At 31.7% G+C, this 17,976-nt stretch overlaps 3 non-coding genes across 3 annotated transcripts; all 3 read right to left on the bottom strand.

The window, feature by feature from the left end:
• Window positions 1-13,683: 13,683 nt before the first annotated feature.
• Window positions 13,684-13,757, bottom strand: TRNAN-GUU. Its single transcript has one exon. It is a non-coding gene; the product is annotated as a tRNA-Asn (tRNA).
• A 1,724-nt stretch (window positions 13,758-15,481) lies between these two features.
• Window positions 15,482-15,555, bottom strand: TRNAI-AAU. The gene has a single exon. It is a non-coding gene; the product is annotated as a tRNA-Ile (tRNA).
• Window positions 15,556-15,650: 95 nt separating this feature from the next.
• TRNAN-GUU lies at window positions 15,651-15,724 on the bottom strand. The gene has a single exon. It is a non-coding gene; the product is annotated as a tRNA-Asn (tRNA).
• Between the last annotated feature and the right edge of the window lie 2,252 nt (window positions 15,725-17,976).

Here is a 17,976-nt window from a genome sequence, read left to right as displayed (position 1 = left end):
TGTTTTTTCTTCTTCTGAATAGGTGTGATTTTGATTAATCATATGGCCTTTTGTCAGGTACCTCGTTTTGAGATTAATTATTAATAAAGTAATTTTTTTCTGTGCTAAAAAAGATTAAACACGGAAGAATGAGATATAATAACATAATCGCTTGTAAAGAAATTACATATTTAATCTAAATGTCATGCAATATTTTTTTATTAGCTAGAATAAAAATGTTATTAGCACGATGCCAATAACCAACTGAGCTAATAAGCCATTGCATATCTTTTGAAGTATTTCATCATATAACTCATTGGATGGTTTGACAGATGAAAATTAAATTGGAAATTTAAAGAATCAAGTAAATTTACGCTAGAAGGAGGGCCTGAACCTCCGACCTTGTGGTTAACAACCACATGCTCTAACCAACTAAGCTACTACATCTATTTAGCTTCTCTTCCACACAACTACAATCTTGTAATCTGTTGGAATTATGAATACATATGTGGAAGGGATGAGAATTATTTGGATCAAGTGACTCTGTTATGATAATTAAGAGTAATAAATAAATAAATTTCTATTAAAAATAAATAAATTTTAAAATAATGATGATTGAATAACATGTAATTTTAAATAATCACATATTCTCTCTGCTAAACATCATAATCCTATATTATGATTAAATGCATCAAACAAAGTAATGTTATATTCTTTGTAATATGAATAGATTGCATAATCATATGCATATAGTTAATCTTATATCGATCAACCAATCGTTTTCGTGAGATATGCCCTACACGTATATAAATATTAGTACATTACACTCTTGACAAGAGAAATAATTCTCAAACCTTGAAACGAGATTATTGAGCAGAATTGCAACTAATCTTATTAATGAAAGGTTTGAAGGTGCAATCTAGATTAAATATTGAAGAATGAGAAACAATAAAAAAATTGCTCATAAAAACAATTAATTTCATAATAACATATTTCATTAGCAATTGATTGTTTCATTTTAGAGTTATTCTTTATTTTTCTTAAGCTCTCTCTTTTTAAGAATAGAAAAAAACAATAATATATGTAGGACAATTTACCATGCAGGTCTGGAACCTGCGACCTTTCTCGTTATTAGTACAATGGTCTAACCAACCGAGATAAAAAGCCATTTCATGTCTTTTTAACGTATTGCTTCATACAAATATTTGGATGGTAAACCTTATTGTTAACTACCAAACTCTCTATCTAGCTAAGATACTCCAGCTATTTAATTTGTAAATCCTTCAGACCAATGCGGGTGATCCGATCTGACCCGGAGTGTCAGATTAGGGCCACCGGAGCGACCCACAGTAAAAATCCTAAAAATTTTAAAATCTTTTAAAACATTTGAAATCATAAAACAATTTATAATTAAAATACAAGTTCAGAAAGCCATTCATATATTGTAGACAAAGTTAAAATCATAAACATTTCAAACTCGAATTTAAAAACAGAATACCACCTACATGCCCCCTAAACATATGCACTGTACTCCACAAGTAACGCCGGTGGAACTGCTTTACTGATGTCAATAGTTGCATTGGTTCAATCCTTTTAACCTGAAATAGTGGAGTAACAAAGTGAGCTTTGGAAAGCTCAGAAATACAAAACTACCAAGTGATGCTAAAGGACATGCAGATAAAAATAACATCATAAATTTTCCTTTTTGACTCAACCGCATGTAGATTTTCGTAATGAGCTAAGGTTCCACTGATATTTTAGGTAGTAAACGACATGAAGCTTACCATTCAGAGGAAACATTCAAACGACTAGGTTCAAGAGATCAGAATAGGATGTCTAGTGTGTTCCCACAAAACCATTGGAAATGTACAATTTTTTTAAAAATAGTAACAATTTAAAATATATTTTTAAAACTATAATAAAACCCTCCAACCAAACACCTTAATGAAGTTTCATATAATTGCATCCATAAGGACTTACCCTAAGCACATAGCAGAGGGAGCCACCCTAAAGGAATGCCTTAGGGACCGAGAGCCTACCCAAGAAAGTTTCATGGGGCTTCGGAGACTACCCAATAGTCACTTTAGGTCCGTAAGGATTTACCATATTGATTAGAGTTGAACCTCCATACTCCAGAATCCTACCCATACAGTATCCAGTAGAAATCATATTTAACAGTAAACCGTAATATCTGGATTGTGATCCAGTAAAATCTCGTAAATGTGACAATGAAATAAACCATATAACTGCTCTCTACACGTACACCATATACAGTTCCCCATAATTGCATCCATAGGGCTTACCTTATACTCATTGGATATAAGGAGCCAACCAAAGGGAGCATCTTGGGGCCTGAAAGCCTACCCAAGAAAGTTCTCGGGGCCTCAGAGCCTACCCAAGGGTCGCCTTAGATCTGTAAGGATTTATCAGCTTGATCAGAGCTGAACCTCCATTCTCCAACCTACCTAAAATGTTTCAATAAAATAGTTCACATAATAAACAGTAATTTCCATGATCTATATTCGGCATAATCATATTTCTAGTGAAAACGAGTAATAAAATAGCATGTATCATTCAGCCATAGTCCATAAACCTTCAACCAGTAAATCATAATTTTCAGTGAAACATATTTCAAAGCAGATAAAACAGTCGTGTAGCACATAGGTAACACATTAGAGGATCCAGATACTATTTGAAGATACTTGGTATTTATCAGGTAGGGAACTATGAAACCTTTGTAATTTAATATGATTTCAGAATCACGATCCATATACAAGGGGAGTTTGATAACTAATTGATTCATCATTCAATCAGGAAGTGATTTATCAAGATCATACAATATTCAGAAGTTTTTCATAGGCAATTGAGTATCAGGAAGGCATTTTGAATCTTTTACATCGGAATTATTGAGGATTTAGACATAACATGAGTGTTCCCATTATTCAAGCAAATAATGTCATTTTAGACATTTAGTTCTTTGAGAATTATTAGTAATTTATTCCAATAAGGGAAATAACGATGATTTATGGTATTTAAGATTCATGTTGATTTATCAGGATATCAAGTTAACTCGAGCTGAATAACTCCCAGCACTGTGATACCTGACAACTGGTCAAATTGTTTCACTTCAAGGGTATTTCCACTTTAATACTAACAACTATTTTCAAACTGAGCATCTTTAGAATCTTCGTTGAATGGATCTGAGGGAGACAAACATGTAATTCCAATGGTATTTATTTCACTTCTGTATTGCAATTATATCAAGAAATGTCGACATGTTTGATCCGTGATTCATAACCCCTAGAAACAGTACATCATGTAAGTTCATCAGTGTTTTTAGACTTATCCAAGTCACTCACTTAATCTTAAGTAATTGAGAGTGCTTAGGTTATTTAATAGTCAAGTCTATCTCGGTTACTTTGGAGTTTCCAGAGTAATTCGGTCATTTCTGCAATTCGAGTACATATAGTACTTCCATTTAGTTCAACTTGGTCATATAATATAGTCTTTTGGTATTCGAGGTTGATTTTTTCATTTCAAAGCTAAGGGTATTTAGTTATTCCAGAGCTTGGATGTGCTTCGAATCATATTAACTTCATGGACATTCCAAATAAATCAAGAATTTAATCGGTGATTCCAATATTCATGCGAATCATAATTTGTGTTATCAAGTCATCTCCATTATCATAGCCATCCATAGTCCTTTTTACATTTTGAGCATATTATCGTCATTCCAATCAATTTTGTTAGTGGCGTTACTTTTGATAAATTAAGCTTTAAAATATTATAGTTTCTTTAGAGTTTAGGTTATTTTGGTCATTTGAACATTTTAGTTTATTTCATAGCTCGAGGATATTTTGCTAATTCAGATCAATCTAAACATATATATATTATGGTAATTTGGCCAGATATATATGTTCAGCGTTATTTTTTCACTCTTATGTGTAATCATGGTCTTTTTGCAGTGCAAGGCCATTTTGGTCAAATTACAAATTCAAAGTTATTCCAGTCCTTTTATTTCGTCCAGTCTTTCAATTTAATTTAATTTTTCTTAATTATTCAAACAATAATAGTACTTTTGCTCTCAGGTCAATCCAGGCAATTTTTACCCCATAGAGGTAATTTCGTAATTTTATACTCAGGTGATTCCGATATTAAACCTTTTAACGAAAATAATTAAAATTTAAAAATTCTGAGGTCATTGGCTCTTCATATTAATCATTGTACTTGGAATCATTTCTTACCAGTATTCCAATTCCTTTATGTAATTCAATCAAGTCTTAAACAATTTATTACTTTTACCGTTTTCGATTCTAGTCTATCCATAATCAAACATGCATAGTAGGCCAATCATATACATCCATGCATTATCCATTATCAACATGTTCCATAAAGCATGAAAAGAGGTAGTAAAGTATTACCTCAATTTTCGTGCTCCACCAATTGAACATTTAACTTTTTGGGTTAACATTCAAAGTCAACAGGTGACTCGGACGAGTTGACTCGATCCGAGTTGACTCAATCGGGTCAAACAGACCCAGTTCAGACCGAGTTGAATGGTGACAGGACTGGTTCCAGAATCTTCATGGACCGGCAGTAACTCCCACGCGCATTACCAGCGTATGGTGGTGCGTGCGGAGACAACAGGGGCCATTGAGGTGGTATGGTTACTCCAAAATCATCCTTACATCCAGAACAACCAAATTAATTCCAAACCAAGCCAAAATATTATTGAAAATAACCATAAAAGTGACCGAAAACTTACCAATGGTGGTCGAACGGAGCAGCAATGGTGAGGCAACAATCTTTACCGGGTTTTGATCAGACTCAACAAAAGAAATCAACGGTGAGGGTGGTGAGGTGAGACGGCCACTGGATCGACCGAAAATACGATAATTGAGGTGATTGGGGGAGGTTTTGGTGAAGCTTTGCGATGAACTTCTACGGTGAACGACAGTCGATCTCGGTGAGGGGTAAGAGGGATTTTGGTCAGGGCAAGGTTGCGGTTCAATTGGAAGTGGAAGCGGCGGCTATGGAAACCAGCTCTAACTTTAAAAAATTATAATTTGGTCCTCAAATCTTCCCTTATTACAACTTTAATATTATACTTTAAATTAATAAATTTTCCCCCTAACTTGGACTATGATAGTTTTTCTACTAAACTATAATCTTATCACATGTTTGAATTATGTGTATATATATATATACTCAAGGGATGAGGATTAATTGGATCATGTGACTCAATTATGATTATTAAGAATAATAAATAATAAATAATTAAGTTTCTGTAAAAAAATTAAATTTTAAAATAATGATATTTCAATAACATGTGCTTCTAAATAATCAAATGTTCTCTCATCTAAACATCATAATCTTACATTCAAAATAAATGCATCAAACAAAGTAATGTTATATATTGTTAGTAATATGAATACATTGCATAATACTATGCATAAACCAAGTGTATCCGAGAGATGTGTCCTGCGCGTATCTAAAAATAAGTACATTACACTCTTGGTAAGAGAACCAATGTTTAAACATTGAAACAAGTTTATTGAGAAGAATAGCCACAATTCTCATAGGTGTGGGTGATTTTGATGATTCTACAATATTTCTATTGTCTATGAGTATTTGTAGAGTTAGTTTGAGTTTTTAGGAGATTTATTTCGACTTTTAAATTGTCAAATTTTGTTTTGACGCCTATGATTTTGTTTCTTTTTTAATAGTCGTGATTTAGATTAATCAAATGTCCTTTTGTTAGGTACCTCATTTTGAGGTTTATTATTAATAAATTTATTTTTTTGTGCTAAAAAATATTAAATATGAAATAATGAGAAACAATAACATAACCGCTTTTAAAAGATATTACATATTTAATCTAAATATCATGCAGTATATATTTCTTTATTAGCTAGAATAAAAAACTTGGCATTCGACTGAGTCAATTTAAAGTGTTATTTTTAATTTATGCATCTTATTTTTTTTATAATAGGAGATACAATAACATATACAAGGCCATTGGCCCATGCAAGTCTCAAACCTGAAACTTTCGCATTATTTGCACGACGCTCTAACCAACTGATATGATAGGCCATTGTATGTCTTTTGATGCATTTCTTCATCTAACTCTTTAGATGATTTGACAGATGGAGATTATATTAGAAATTTTAAGTACCAAAGTAATGATAAATAAAAAATTTAAATTTAATGTAATGATGTTTTGCTCTTCTTGGATCATGGGACTCTATTATGGTTATTAAGAATAACGAATAATAAAAATTAAAATTCTGTAAAAAAATAAATTTTAAAATAATGATAATTCAATAACATGTGATTCTAAACTATCATATGTTCTATCAGCTACACATCATAATCTTACATTCAAAATAAATGCATCAAACAAAGTAATGTTATATATTCATAGTAATATGAATACATTGCATAATCCTATGCTTAAACCAAATGTATTCGAGAGACGTGTCCTGCGTGTATCTAAAATTAAGTACATTACAGTCTTGGTAAGAGAACCTGTGTTTAAAAATTGAAAAAATATTATTGAGAGGAATAGCTACAAGTCTCATATGTGTGGGTGATTTTGATGATTCTACAATATTTCTATTGTCTATGACTATTTGCAGAGTTAGTTCGAGTTTTTAGGATATTATTTCGACTTTTAAATTGTCAATTTTGTTTCAACACCTATGATTTCATTTTCTTTTGAATAGGCGTGATTTAGATGAATCATATGTCCTTTTGTTACGTACGTCATTTTGAGGTTTATTATTAATAAAGTTTTTTTTGTTGTGCTGAAAAAAGATTAAATATGGAAGAATGAGAACCAATAACATGTTCTCTTTTAAAAGAAATTACATATTTAATCTAAATATCATGTAGTATATATTTCTTTATTAGTTAGAGTAAAAATGTTGGCATTCGATTGAGCCAATTTAAAGTGTTATTCTTTAATTTGTTTTAGTTTTGTTTTATAATAGGAGACACAATAACATATACAAGGCAATTGGCCCATGCAAGTCTCAAACTTGCGACCTTCGTGTTATTTGCATGATGCTCTAACCAACTGATCTAATAGGCCATTGCATGTCTTTTGATGTATTTCTTCATATAACTCTTTGGATGATTTGACAGATGGAAATTATATTGGAAATTTAAAGTACCAAAGTAATGATAAATAAAAACAATTAAATTGAAAGTTATGATGTTTTGCTCTTCTTGGATCATGTGACTATATTATGGTTATTAAGAATAATAAATAATAAGTAATAAAATTTCTATAAAAAATAAATTTTAAAATAATGATAATTCAATAACACGTGCTTCAAAATAATCATATGTTCTCTCAGCTAAACATCATAATCTTACATTCAAAATAAATGCATCAAACAAAGTAATGTTATTTATTCTTAGTAATATGAATTCATTGCATAATCTTATGCGTAAACCAAATGTATCCGAGATATGTTTCCTGCACGTATCTCAAAATAAGTACATTACACTCTTGGTAAGAGAACCCATGTTGAAGCAAGATTATTGAGAGGAATAGCCACAATTCTCTTAGGTGTGGGTGATTTTGTTTATTCTACAGTGTTTCTATTGTCTATGAGTATTTGTGGAGTTAGTTGGACTTTTAAGAGATTTATTTCAACTTTTAAATTGTCAATTTTTGTTTTAACGCCTATGATTTCGTTTCCTTCTTAATATATGTGATTTAGATGAATCGGATGTCCTTTTGTTAGGTACCACGTTTTGAGGTTTATTGTTAATAAAATTATTTTTTTGTTGTCCCAAAAAAAAATATGGAAGAATGAGAAACAATAACAGAATCGCTTTTAAAAGAAATACATATTTAATCTAAATATCATGTAGCATATATTTCTCTATTAGCTAGAATAAAAATGCTGGCAATCGATTGAGTCAATTTAAAGTGTTATTCTTTAATTTCTTCAACTTATTTTTTTATAATAGGAAATACAATCACATATACTAGGGAATTGGCCCATGGAAGTGTCAAACTTGTGACCTTCGCGTTACTAGCACAACGCTCTAACCAACTGATCTAATAGGCCATTACATGTCTTTTGATGTATTTCTTCTGTCACACCCCAATTTAGGGGCTAGATTTTATTAATTTAAAGCATCAAATTAAAGTCGTAACAAGAGAAAAGATGATGACCAAATTGAAATTTTTTAAAAGTTTTTAGCACAATTTTTCAACCTAATGAAAGTTTAGGGACTTAACTCTAAATTTTATCATTTTTTGGTTAGTGAAAAATAAACCCCCCAATGAAATCCCTAATTCCCAAATTTCCTCCCTAAATTCATAGTCACTCGCGCCCTTCTCTCCCCGATTCTTCCTCTTTAGACCGACGGTGCACGTCACTATTACCCCAACCGTCGAAGGCTCCAGATAACCATCATTCGTCGTGGGTGAGAGGTTGAAGCTGCTCCAGGTACCCCCTCCTCACCTATATTTTTTTTTATTTTTTCGTCGTCTCCGTCACTGTCTCGCCTCACCGCCACCCTAGGAAGACTCCCCAACTCCGTGCGATCAAAACATGACCAGTGGGTGAGGCTGTCTTTGTCGATTTCCCTCAGTCAACGACGTATGGAAGTTCTGAATGTTTATGGTTAATTTGGCTCTATTTGGTTGATGTTTTTTGTTTGATTTTTGGTCAGAAATGGTGTGTAGCTGCTAGTGGAGTAATCGGTTGACCACCCTGAGCCCGTCGTCGTCGCCACGAGCTGTCACACACCTCTGCGTGCACGTGGGCTTACTCCCCTGCCCTTTAAACATTCTAGAATCGGTCTAGTCGGTCTGGACCCGCCTGAACTAGTTAACTTGACCTGAACCAAGTCTATTTGACTCGATCGAGTCAACTCGTCTGAGTCAACTCGTCTGAGTCAACCCATTGACTTTGACCGTTGACTGTTTACTTTGACCCAAAAAGTTAAATTTTTGGAAAGCCTGATTTTATGTTTTTTCAACGTCCTGAGTCCGAATTTGAAGTTCGTTTTGCCAAATTCGCACTTGGTAAGCCGTTTTTTAGTGTTTGTTTTGCCTTCGGATTCAATTTGATTTCTCAATTAAGTTCAGTTTCTGACGTAAATTCGATTGCTATGTATTCGAGGAATTATTGTACATTGAATTCAAGTTCGAGAGTGATCGAATGGAGTTTAAATGTTCGATCGGTATAGCATGAAAATCGAGGTAATACTTGACTACCTTTTGTATGATTTCCGGAACTTGTTGATAATTAGTAATTGCATCGATTAAATGATTGGTCCTTTGGGTAAAATTAATTATTTTTGGACTCAAACAAAATTTTTGTAAAAATACAGTAAATTGTATAAGACTTAGATGACTCGCATAAGAAATTGGAAGATTGATTAGAAATAAATATAAGTTCAGTGATTCATTAATAAATGAATTGACTTTAAGATCCATATATTTTGATTAATTTCTTTAAAGGTTGAATACCAGGAATATTTGGATATGAAATTACTAAAAATATCCCTATGGTGAAGAATAATCTAGAAAGGACATAATTAACCAATTATCATAAAATTTCATATTGTTTGGATTGGAAGGAATTACCAAAATTTCCTCGAGCTATGAAATAAACTCAAATGTTCAAATGACCAAAAGTACCCTAAACTCTAAAGGAACTAGAATACTTTGAAGCCTAATTTACTAGAAGTAATGCCACTGACATAATGGATTGGAATAACGTTAATACACTTAAAAAGTAAAAAGGACTATGGATGGCTATAATAATGAAGATGACTTGAGAACTCAAATTATGATTCGTTTGAACCTTACAATCACCGATTAAATACTTGATCTATTTGAAAACCATAAAAATAAACTTCTACATTTGGAAATTCTTACTACGATGATTCCCTTATTTTTAAATGATCATTTGAAGATTAGATTACTGGAAGTGCAACACGTCACTGAATTATTTAAATGATGGATTTTTCTCAAGTTTTGAAATAACTAATGTGTATGGAACCCAAAATGACTATAATAACCCCGAATACCGAGATGACCTAAATACCTTTAGGACTTGGATTTAAGTGAATGTCATTGGATAGGCTATGGGAACATCAATGAACCTAAATGATGTACTGCCTCTAAAGGTTATGGAGCACGACCCAAGTCGTCGGACATTATGGGATATTATTACAAAGTGGAAATGAAATAAATACCAACATAATACCTATTTGTCTTCTCAATAACTGGTCAAGGATGATTCTAATATTGATCAGATCAGCTGGTGCACTCAATAATAAGAAGTAATAATAGTGAAGTATCACGGTCCGGGTGATTGAAAGATATCACAGTACTGGGATTTGTTCAGTTTAAGATGACTCGATATACTAATAAATCGACATAAATCTTAAGTACCATGAATCATCGTTTCACCCTTATTGGATTAAGCTACTATGAATCCATCAGAAATTAAAATGTCTGAAATACCCCTATTTTCCTGATAATGGAAAAACCATGTTATATCTAGATCTTCAAAAAATATGATGTAAAGGTTCCTGAGTACCTTTTTAATAAACTCGAATCTTAAATTATTCTTGAAACATCAATGTCTGAATGTTGATTAGATCTGCTAATGAACAAACCCTTTTTATAGGGACCTCAAATATGAATCCCGACCAATCTACAGAAGTTATATGTTTTTCCTTCATGGTAACGATCAATTGCCTCTAAAAAAAATCCAAATGACTGATGAATCTGTTATCTATCAAACCTCTTTTTATAGGGATCTCGTTTATGAAATTTAATCAGCTTGTAGAAATTTCGTGTTTCCCCAATGGATAATTGCTAAGTACCTCCGGAAAATAACTAGATACTCTAGTGTGTTAACTATGTACTACATAATTGTTTTATCTGTTTTGAAAATACGCTTCACTAAAGTTAATGATTTACTAATTTACTTATTTACTGGCTTGTGAACTGTTACTTTTTTTAAAAAGATATGTACCCTTTTCACTGGTTTTTTGTTGGAACACACTAGACATTCTATTCTGATCTCCTAAAAACTTGGCCCTCTAAATGTTCGTATGAATTAAAATCTTCATTGCTTTTACTCTAAGAAATATCAGTGGAACCTCAGCTCATTCCAAAAACCTTTAGACGGCTGAATCAATAAGGAAAAATTATGATGTTCCTTTTATCTGCATGTCTGTTAGTATCACTTTGTAGTTCTAGATTACTGAGCATCCCAAAGCTCCGTCTTTTACTCACCTTTTCTGGTTAAAAGAATCAAACCAGTGTAGCTATCAACATCAGTAAAGGAATTCCACTAGCGTTTCTTGCAGAGTACGGTGCATGTGATTAGGGGGCATGTAATTTGAATTTTTTTTTATATTAAAGTCTGATATATGTTTTATTTTTGAATATTTTTTAATTTTAATTTTAATTTTGTATTTATAAATTGTTTTATGATTTTAGGTGTTTTAACAAAAAAAAATTAAATTTTCCCTAATTTTTATTGTAGGTCGCTCCGGTAGCCCTAATGTGACACCTTAGATAGGATCGGGTCACCTGCATCGGTCTAAGGGTGTTACATCTTCATATAAATCTTTGGATGATTTTACAGATGAAAATTAAAATGGAAATTTAAAGTACCAAAGTAAATTTAAGCTAGAATAAGGGCTTGAACCTCCGACCTTGTGGGTAACAACCAAACACTCTAACCAACTGTGCTACTCTGGCTATTTAGCTTTTCTTCCACACAACTACAATCTTGTCATCTGTTGGATTAATGCATACATATGTGGAAGGGATGTAGATTCTTTGGATCAAGTGACTATGTTATGATAATTAAGACTAATAAATAAATTTTATATTAAAATAATGATAATTGAATAACACGTAATTTTAAATAATCACATGTTCTCTCTGCTAAACATCATAATCCTATATTCTAATTAAATGCATCGAACAAAGTAATGTTATATTCTTCGTAATATGAAGAGATTGCATAATCATATGCATATAGTTAATCTTATATCAATAAACCAAACGCTTTCGAGAGATATGCCCTCCACGTATCTAAAAAATAATACATTACACTCTTCACAAGAGAAATCAATCTCAAACCTTGAAAGAAGATTATTGAGCGGAATTTCTATTAACCTTCTTAATGAAAGGTTTGAAGGTGCAATCTATATTAGATATTGAAGAATGAGAAACAATAAAAAAAATACTTGTAAAAACAATTAATTTCATAGTAATATATAACATATTTCATTAGCAATTGATTGTGTCATTTTAGACTTATTATTTATTTTTGTAAGCTCTCTCTCTCTCTCTTTTAGAATAGGAGAAACAATAACATATGTAAGACAATTTACCCATGTAGGTCTTGAACATGTGACATTCGTGTTAATAGCACAATGCTCTAACCAACCGAGCTAAAAAGCCATTTGATGTCTTTTTGACGTATTGCTTCATACAAATCTTTGGATGTTTAGCTAATTGAAAGTAAAATGATAATTTAAGTTACCAGTGTAAATCAACGCTAGAGGAAGACTTAAACCTGTGACCTTATTGTTAACAACCAAACTCTCTATCCAGCTGAGATACTCCAACTATTTAACTCTTTTTCTACACAACTACAATCTTATCACATTTTTTAATTATATATATATATATATATATATATATATATTGAAGGGAAGATGATTATTTGGATCATGTGACTCTATTATGGTTATTAAGAATAATAAATAGTTAAATTTCTGTAAAAATAATTAAATTTTAAAATAATGATAATTCAGTAACATGTGCTTCTAAATAATCATATGTTATATTTGCTAAAGATTGTAATCTTACATTCAAAATAAATGCATCAAACAAAGTAATGTTATACATTCTTAGTAATATGAATACATTGCATAATCCTATGCATAAACTTAATCTTATATCCATAAACCAAACGTATCCGAGAGATGTGTTCTGCGCGTGTCTAAAAATAAATACATTACACTCTTGGTAAGAGAACCCATGTTGAAACATTGAAACAAGATTATTGAAAGGAATAACCTCAATTCTCATAGGTGTGGTTGATATTGATGATTCTACAATGTTTATATTGTCTATGAGTATTTGCGGAGTTAGTTCGAGTTTCTAGGAGATTTATTTCGACTTGTAAATTGCCAATTTTTGTTTTGACGCACACAATTTCGTTTTTCTAATAGGCGTGATTTAGATGAATCATATGTCCTTTTGTTAGGTACCTCGTTTTAAGGATTATTATTAATAAAGTAAATTTTTTTTGTTGTACTAAAAAAAGATTAAATATGGAAGAATGAGAAACCATAACATAATTGCTTGTAAAATAAATTATATATTTAATTTAAATATCATGCAATATATATTTGTTTATTAGCTAGAATAAAAATGTAGCCATTTGATTGAGTCAATTTAAGTGTAAATCTTTAATTTCTAATTTCTTAATATTTATTTTTTATAATAGGAGAAAGAATAACATATACAACGCAATTGACCTATGCAGGTCTAGAACCTACGACCTTCTTGTTATTAGTACGACGCTCTAACAGCTAATAAGCCATTGCATAACTTTTGATGTATTTCATCATATAAATATTTGGATGATTTGACATATGAAAATTAAACTGAAAATTTAAAGTACCAAAGTAAATTTACGCTAGAAGGAGGGCTTGAACCTCCGACCTTGTGGTTAACAGTTACATGCTCTAACCAACTGAGCTACCCCAGCTATTTAGCTTCTTTTCCACACAGTTATAATCTTGTCATATGTTGGAATTATGCATACATATGTGGAAGGGATGAGGATTCTTTGGATCAAGTGACTCTGCTATGGTAATTAAGACTAATAAATAAATAAGTTTTAAAATAATGATAATTGAATAACATGTAATTTTTAAATAATCACGTGTTCTCTTTGCTAAACATCATACTCCTATATTATTTGTATATGAAGAGATTGCATAATCATATGCATATAGATAATCATATATCGATGAACCAAACGCTTTCGAGAGATATGCCTTACACGTATCTAAAAATTAATACATTACACTATTGAAAAGAGAAATCAATCTCAAACCTTGAAACCAGATTATTGAGCAGAATTTTCACTAACCTTATTAACGAAAGGTTGGAATGTGCAATATAGATTAGATATTGAAGAATGAGAAACAATAAAAAAAATTGCTTGTAAAAACAATTAACTTCATAATAACATATAACATATTTCTTTAGCGATTGATTGTGTCATTTTAGTGTTATTCTTTATTTTCTTAAGCTCTTTTTTTTAGAATAACAGAAACAATAACATATGTAAGACAATTGACCCATGCAGGTCTCGAACCTGCGACCTTTCTCGTTATTAGCACAATGCTCTAACTAACCAAGCTAAAAATCCATTTCTTGTCTTTTTGATGTATTGCTTCATAAAAAACTTTGGATGATTTAACTAATTGAAAGTAAAATGAGAATTTAAATTACCAGTGTAAATCAACGATAGAAGGAAGACTTGAACTTATGACTTTATTGTTAACAACCAAACTCTATGTCCAGCTGAGATATTCCATCTATTTAACTTTTTTCTACACAACTACAATCTTATCACATGTTTGAATTATGTATATATATTGAATGGAGAAGGATTATTTGGATCATGTGACTCTATTATGGTTATTAAGAATAATAAATAATTAATTTTATGTAAAAATAATTAAATTTTAAAATAATGATAATCCAATAACATGTGCTTCTAAATAATCATATGTTATCTTTAATAAACATCATAATCTTACATTCAAAATAAATACATCAAACAAAGTAATGTTATATATTCTTAGTAATATGAATACATTTCATAATCCTATCCATAAACTTAATCTTATATCCATAAACCAAACACATCTGAGAGATGTGTTCTGCGCGTATCTAAAAATAAGTACATTACACTCTTGGTAAGAGAACCTTTGTTGAAACATTGAAACAAGATTATTGAGAGGAATATCCATAATTCTCATCGGTGTGGGTGATTTTGATGATTCTACAATGTTTCTATTGTCTATGAGTATTTGTGGAGTTAGTTTGAGTTTCTAGGAGATTTATTTCGACTTGTAAATTGTCAATTTTTGTTTTGACGCATACGATTTTGTTTTTTTCTGCATAGGCTTGATTTAGATGAATCATGTGTCCTTTTGTTAGGTACCTCGTTTTGAGGTTTATTATTAATAAATTATTTTTTTGATGTGCTAAAAAAAGATTAAATATGGAAGAATGAGAAACAATAACATAATTGCTTGTAAAAGAATTAACATATTTAATCTAAATATCAAGCAATATATATTTCTTTATTAGCTAGAATAAAACAATGTTGCATTTGATTGAGTTAATTTAAGTTTTATTCTTCAACTTCTTAAGCTTTTTTTATAATAGAAGAAACGATAACATATAAAATGGAATTAGCCCATGCAGGTCTCGAACCTACGACCTTCGCGTTATTAGCACGATGCTCTAACCAACTAAGCTAACAAGCCATTGCATATCTTTTGATGTATTTCATTATATAACTCTTTGGATGATTTTACAGATGAAAATTAAATTTGAAATTTATACTACTAAAGTAAATTTATGCTAGAAGAAGGGCTTGAACCTCCGACCTTGTGGTTAACAGCCACACGCTTTAACCAACTGAGCTACACCAGCTATTTAGCTTCTCTTCCATACAACTACAATCTTGTCATCTGTTGGAGTTATGCATACATATGTGGAAAGGATGAGGATTCTTTGGGTCAAGTGACTCTGTTATGGTAATTAAGCCTAATAAATAAATAAATTTTAAAATAATGATAATTTAATAACACGTAATTTTAAATAATCACATGTTCTCTCTGCTAAACATCATAATCCTACATTCTGATTAAATGCATCAAACAAAGTAATGTTATATTATTTGTAATATTAATAGATTCGTAATCATATGCATATAGTTAATAGCATATCGATCAACCAAACTCTTTCGAGAGATATGCTCTACACGTATCTAAAAAATAGTACATGTTGAATTAGTTGCCTTCACTTCTTTCACCTCACTTGGTCTGTGCAAATTCTTCAACATATTGGTGATAGAAGCAAGTTGGGCAGACACAGAATCCCTAGTATCTAAATCAAATGCTCCATGTGATTTTCGCCCAACTCCAAGCCTTGTAGATGGAAATTGATAATCATTGCTGGTAATCATGTCTAGAATGTCAAATGCCTTTGCAGGTGATTTATCGAGTAATGTCCCATTTACCGAGGCATCTAGCATCATCCTTGTGGGCACATTAACTCCGTAATATAACATTACCACTTGAGTCCAACTAGAAAACCGTGATTTGAACATTTGCAAAGCAATCCTTTATACTGATCCCAGCATTCATACATTGATTTGTCATTAGCTTGACGAAAAGAAGTGATGTCGTTCCTCAGTTGGGTGTTCATGTTCAGAGGGTTATACCGTGGCAAAAAGATTTTGCACATATCAATCCAAGACTCCATCGAACCCGTTGGAACGCCACTTAACCAAGCTTTTGCTCGCTCACGCAGAGAATATGGAAATAACTTTAACTTTAATACATCTTCGTGCACTCCTTGTTGACGGAAAGAATCGTACACCTCCAAGAAGGTATGAATATATTGTTTGGCATCTTCATTTGGAATGCCCCTAAATTACCCTATAGAATTTAGCATATTGAACATGATAGATTTGAGCTCAAAATGGGTTGTCTGAATCTCGGGTGCCACAATTCCTGGATTTAAGTCGTCCAAGATAGGATTTAAGTGATCACGAATGGTACAAGGTCTGGTTGCATTCCCAGCATTTGAAGTCATATGATGAAATTTTGCGAGGAGGGTGGGAAAACACAAAACTAAAAAAGACACTAAAAAAGAGGCAAAACAAAAGATGTCACACCCCATAAAAGCCAATAACATGACCCATGAGAGGTGAGTGAACCTAATTGTGAGAAGAAAAGAGTAACTCAAAATCTATATGTGAGTATAAAAGAATTGAGAGAGAACCTTCTTCATAAAAAGCCTTGCATCCTTATTCCCTTTAAGGAATCAATTGTTATGATTTCTAATATTAACAAGGATTTTTCTAGCGTGTTTATTTCTCTTTTACAGGATTTTCGAGAAGTGTTAGGTGATCCACCTGACGGATTACCACCAGAAAGAAAGAAACAACACCAAACTGATCTACTTCAAGGTTCCATCATACCCCTATCAAACAAACAATCTTATAGGAACCAAATAGTTAGATTTGTTGCAAAAAGGAAACATCTAGGAAAGCCTTAGTCATTGTGTTATCTCAGTGATGAAACATGATTTATACCACTCCACATGTAAGTATGTTTTTATCTATATTGATGATATTTTTATCTACTCATTTTTGGTTGACCATGTTCAAATACTTGAAGTTTGGAAACAAAACATACTTTAGACAAATTTTATCATCCATAGTAACAATAAATTCTTTACCGAAATTATCTTGTTAGAAATATATGAACTACCAAAACAGAATTTGTAACTTGCTATCCTCTTGCCTAGCGGGAAAGGATTTACCTCCGTGGCATCCATTTCAAATGCATATCCCATTTTTGCGGAGCAAGGGTATGAAAATCCACAGGAAGTAAATGGGTGTATTGTATGTGTCAATTTCCATTTAGCTAATAAACCCATGGATATTGAGGTTCCACAAGCGGTACTTTCTGATACTGTATTTGAAGCGGTTGTTAGAATTCCTTATGATATGTAACTGAAACAAGTTCTTGCTAATGGTAAGAAAAGGGCTTTGAATTTGGGTGATGTTTTATTTTATCGGATGGGGTCGAATTATTGATTCATCACCATAGATGGCTTAGAACCAATAGTTCATTTCTGATGGATTTTTCCGTTCTAATACTCCATCCAAGAGT

The sequence above is a fragment of the Hibiscus syriacus genome, unplaced genomic scaffold (assembly GCF_006381635.1).
Source record: "Hibiscus syriacus cultivar Baekdansim isolate YM2019G1 unplaced genomic scaffold, ASM638163v2 tig00111213_pilon, whole genome shotgun sequence".
NCBI lineage: Eukaryota > Viridiplantae > Streptophyta > Magnoliopsida > Malvales > Malvaceae > Hibiscus > Hibiscus syriacus.
The sequence above is the reverse complement of the archived record's forward strand: the minus strand, read 5'-3'. Positions and strand labels throughout refer to the sequence as shown.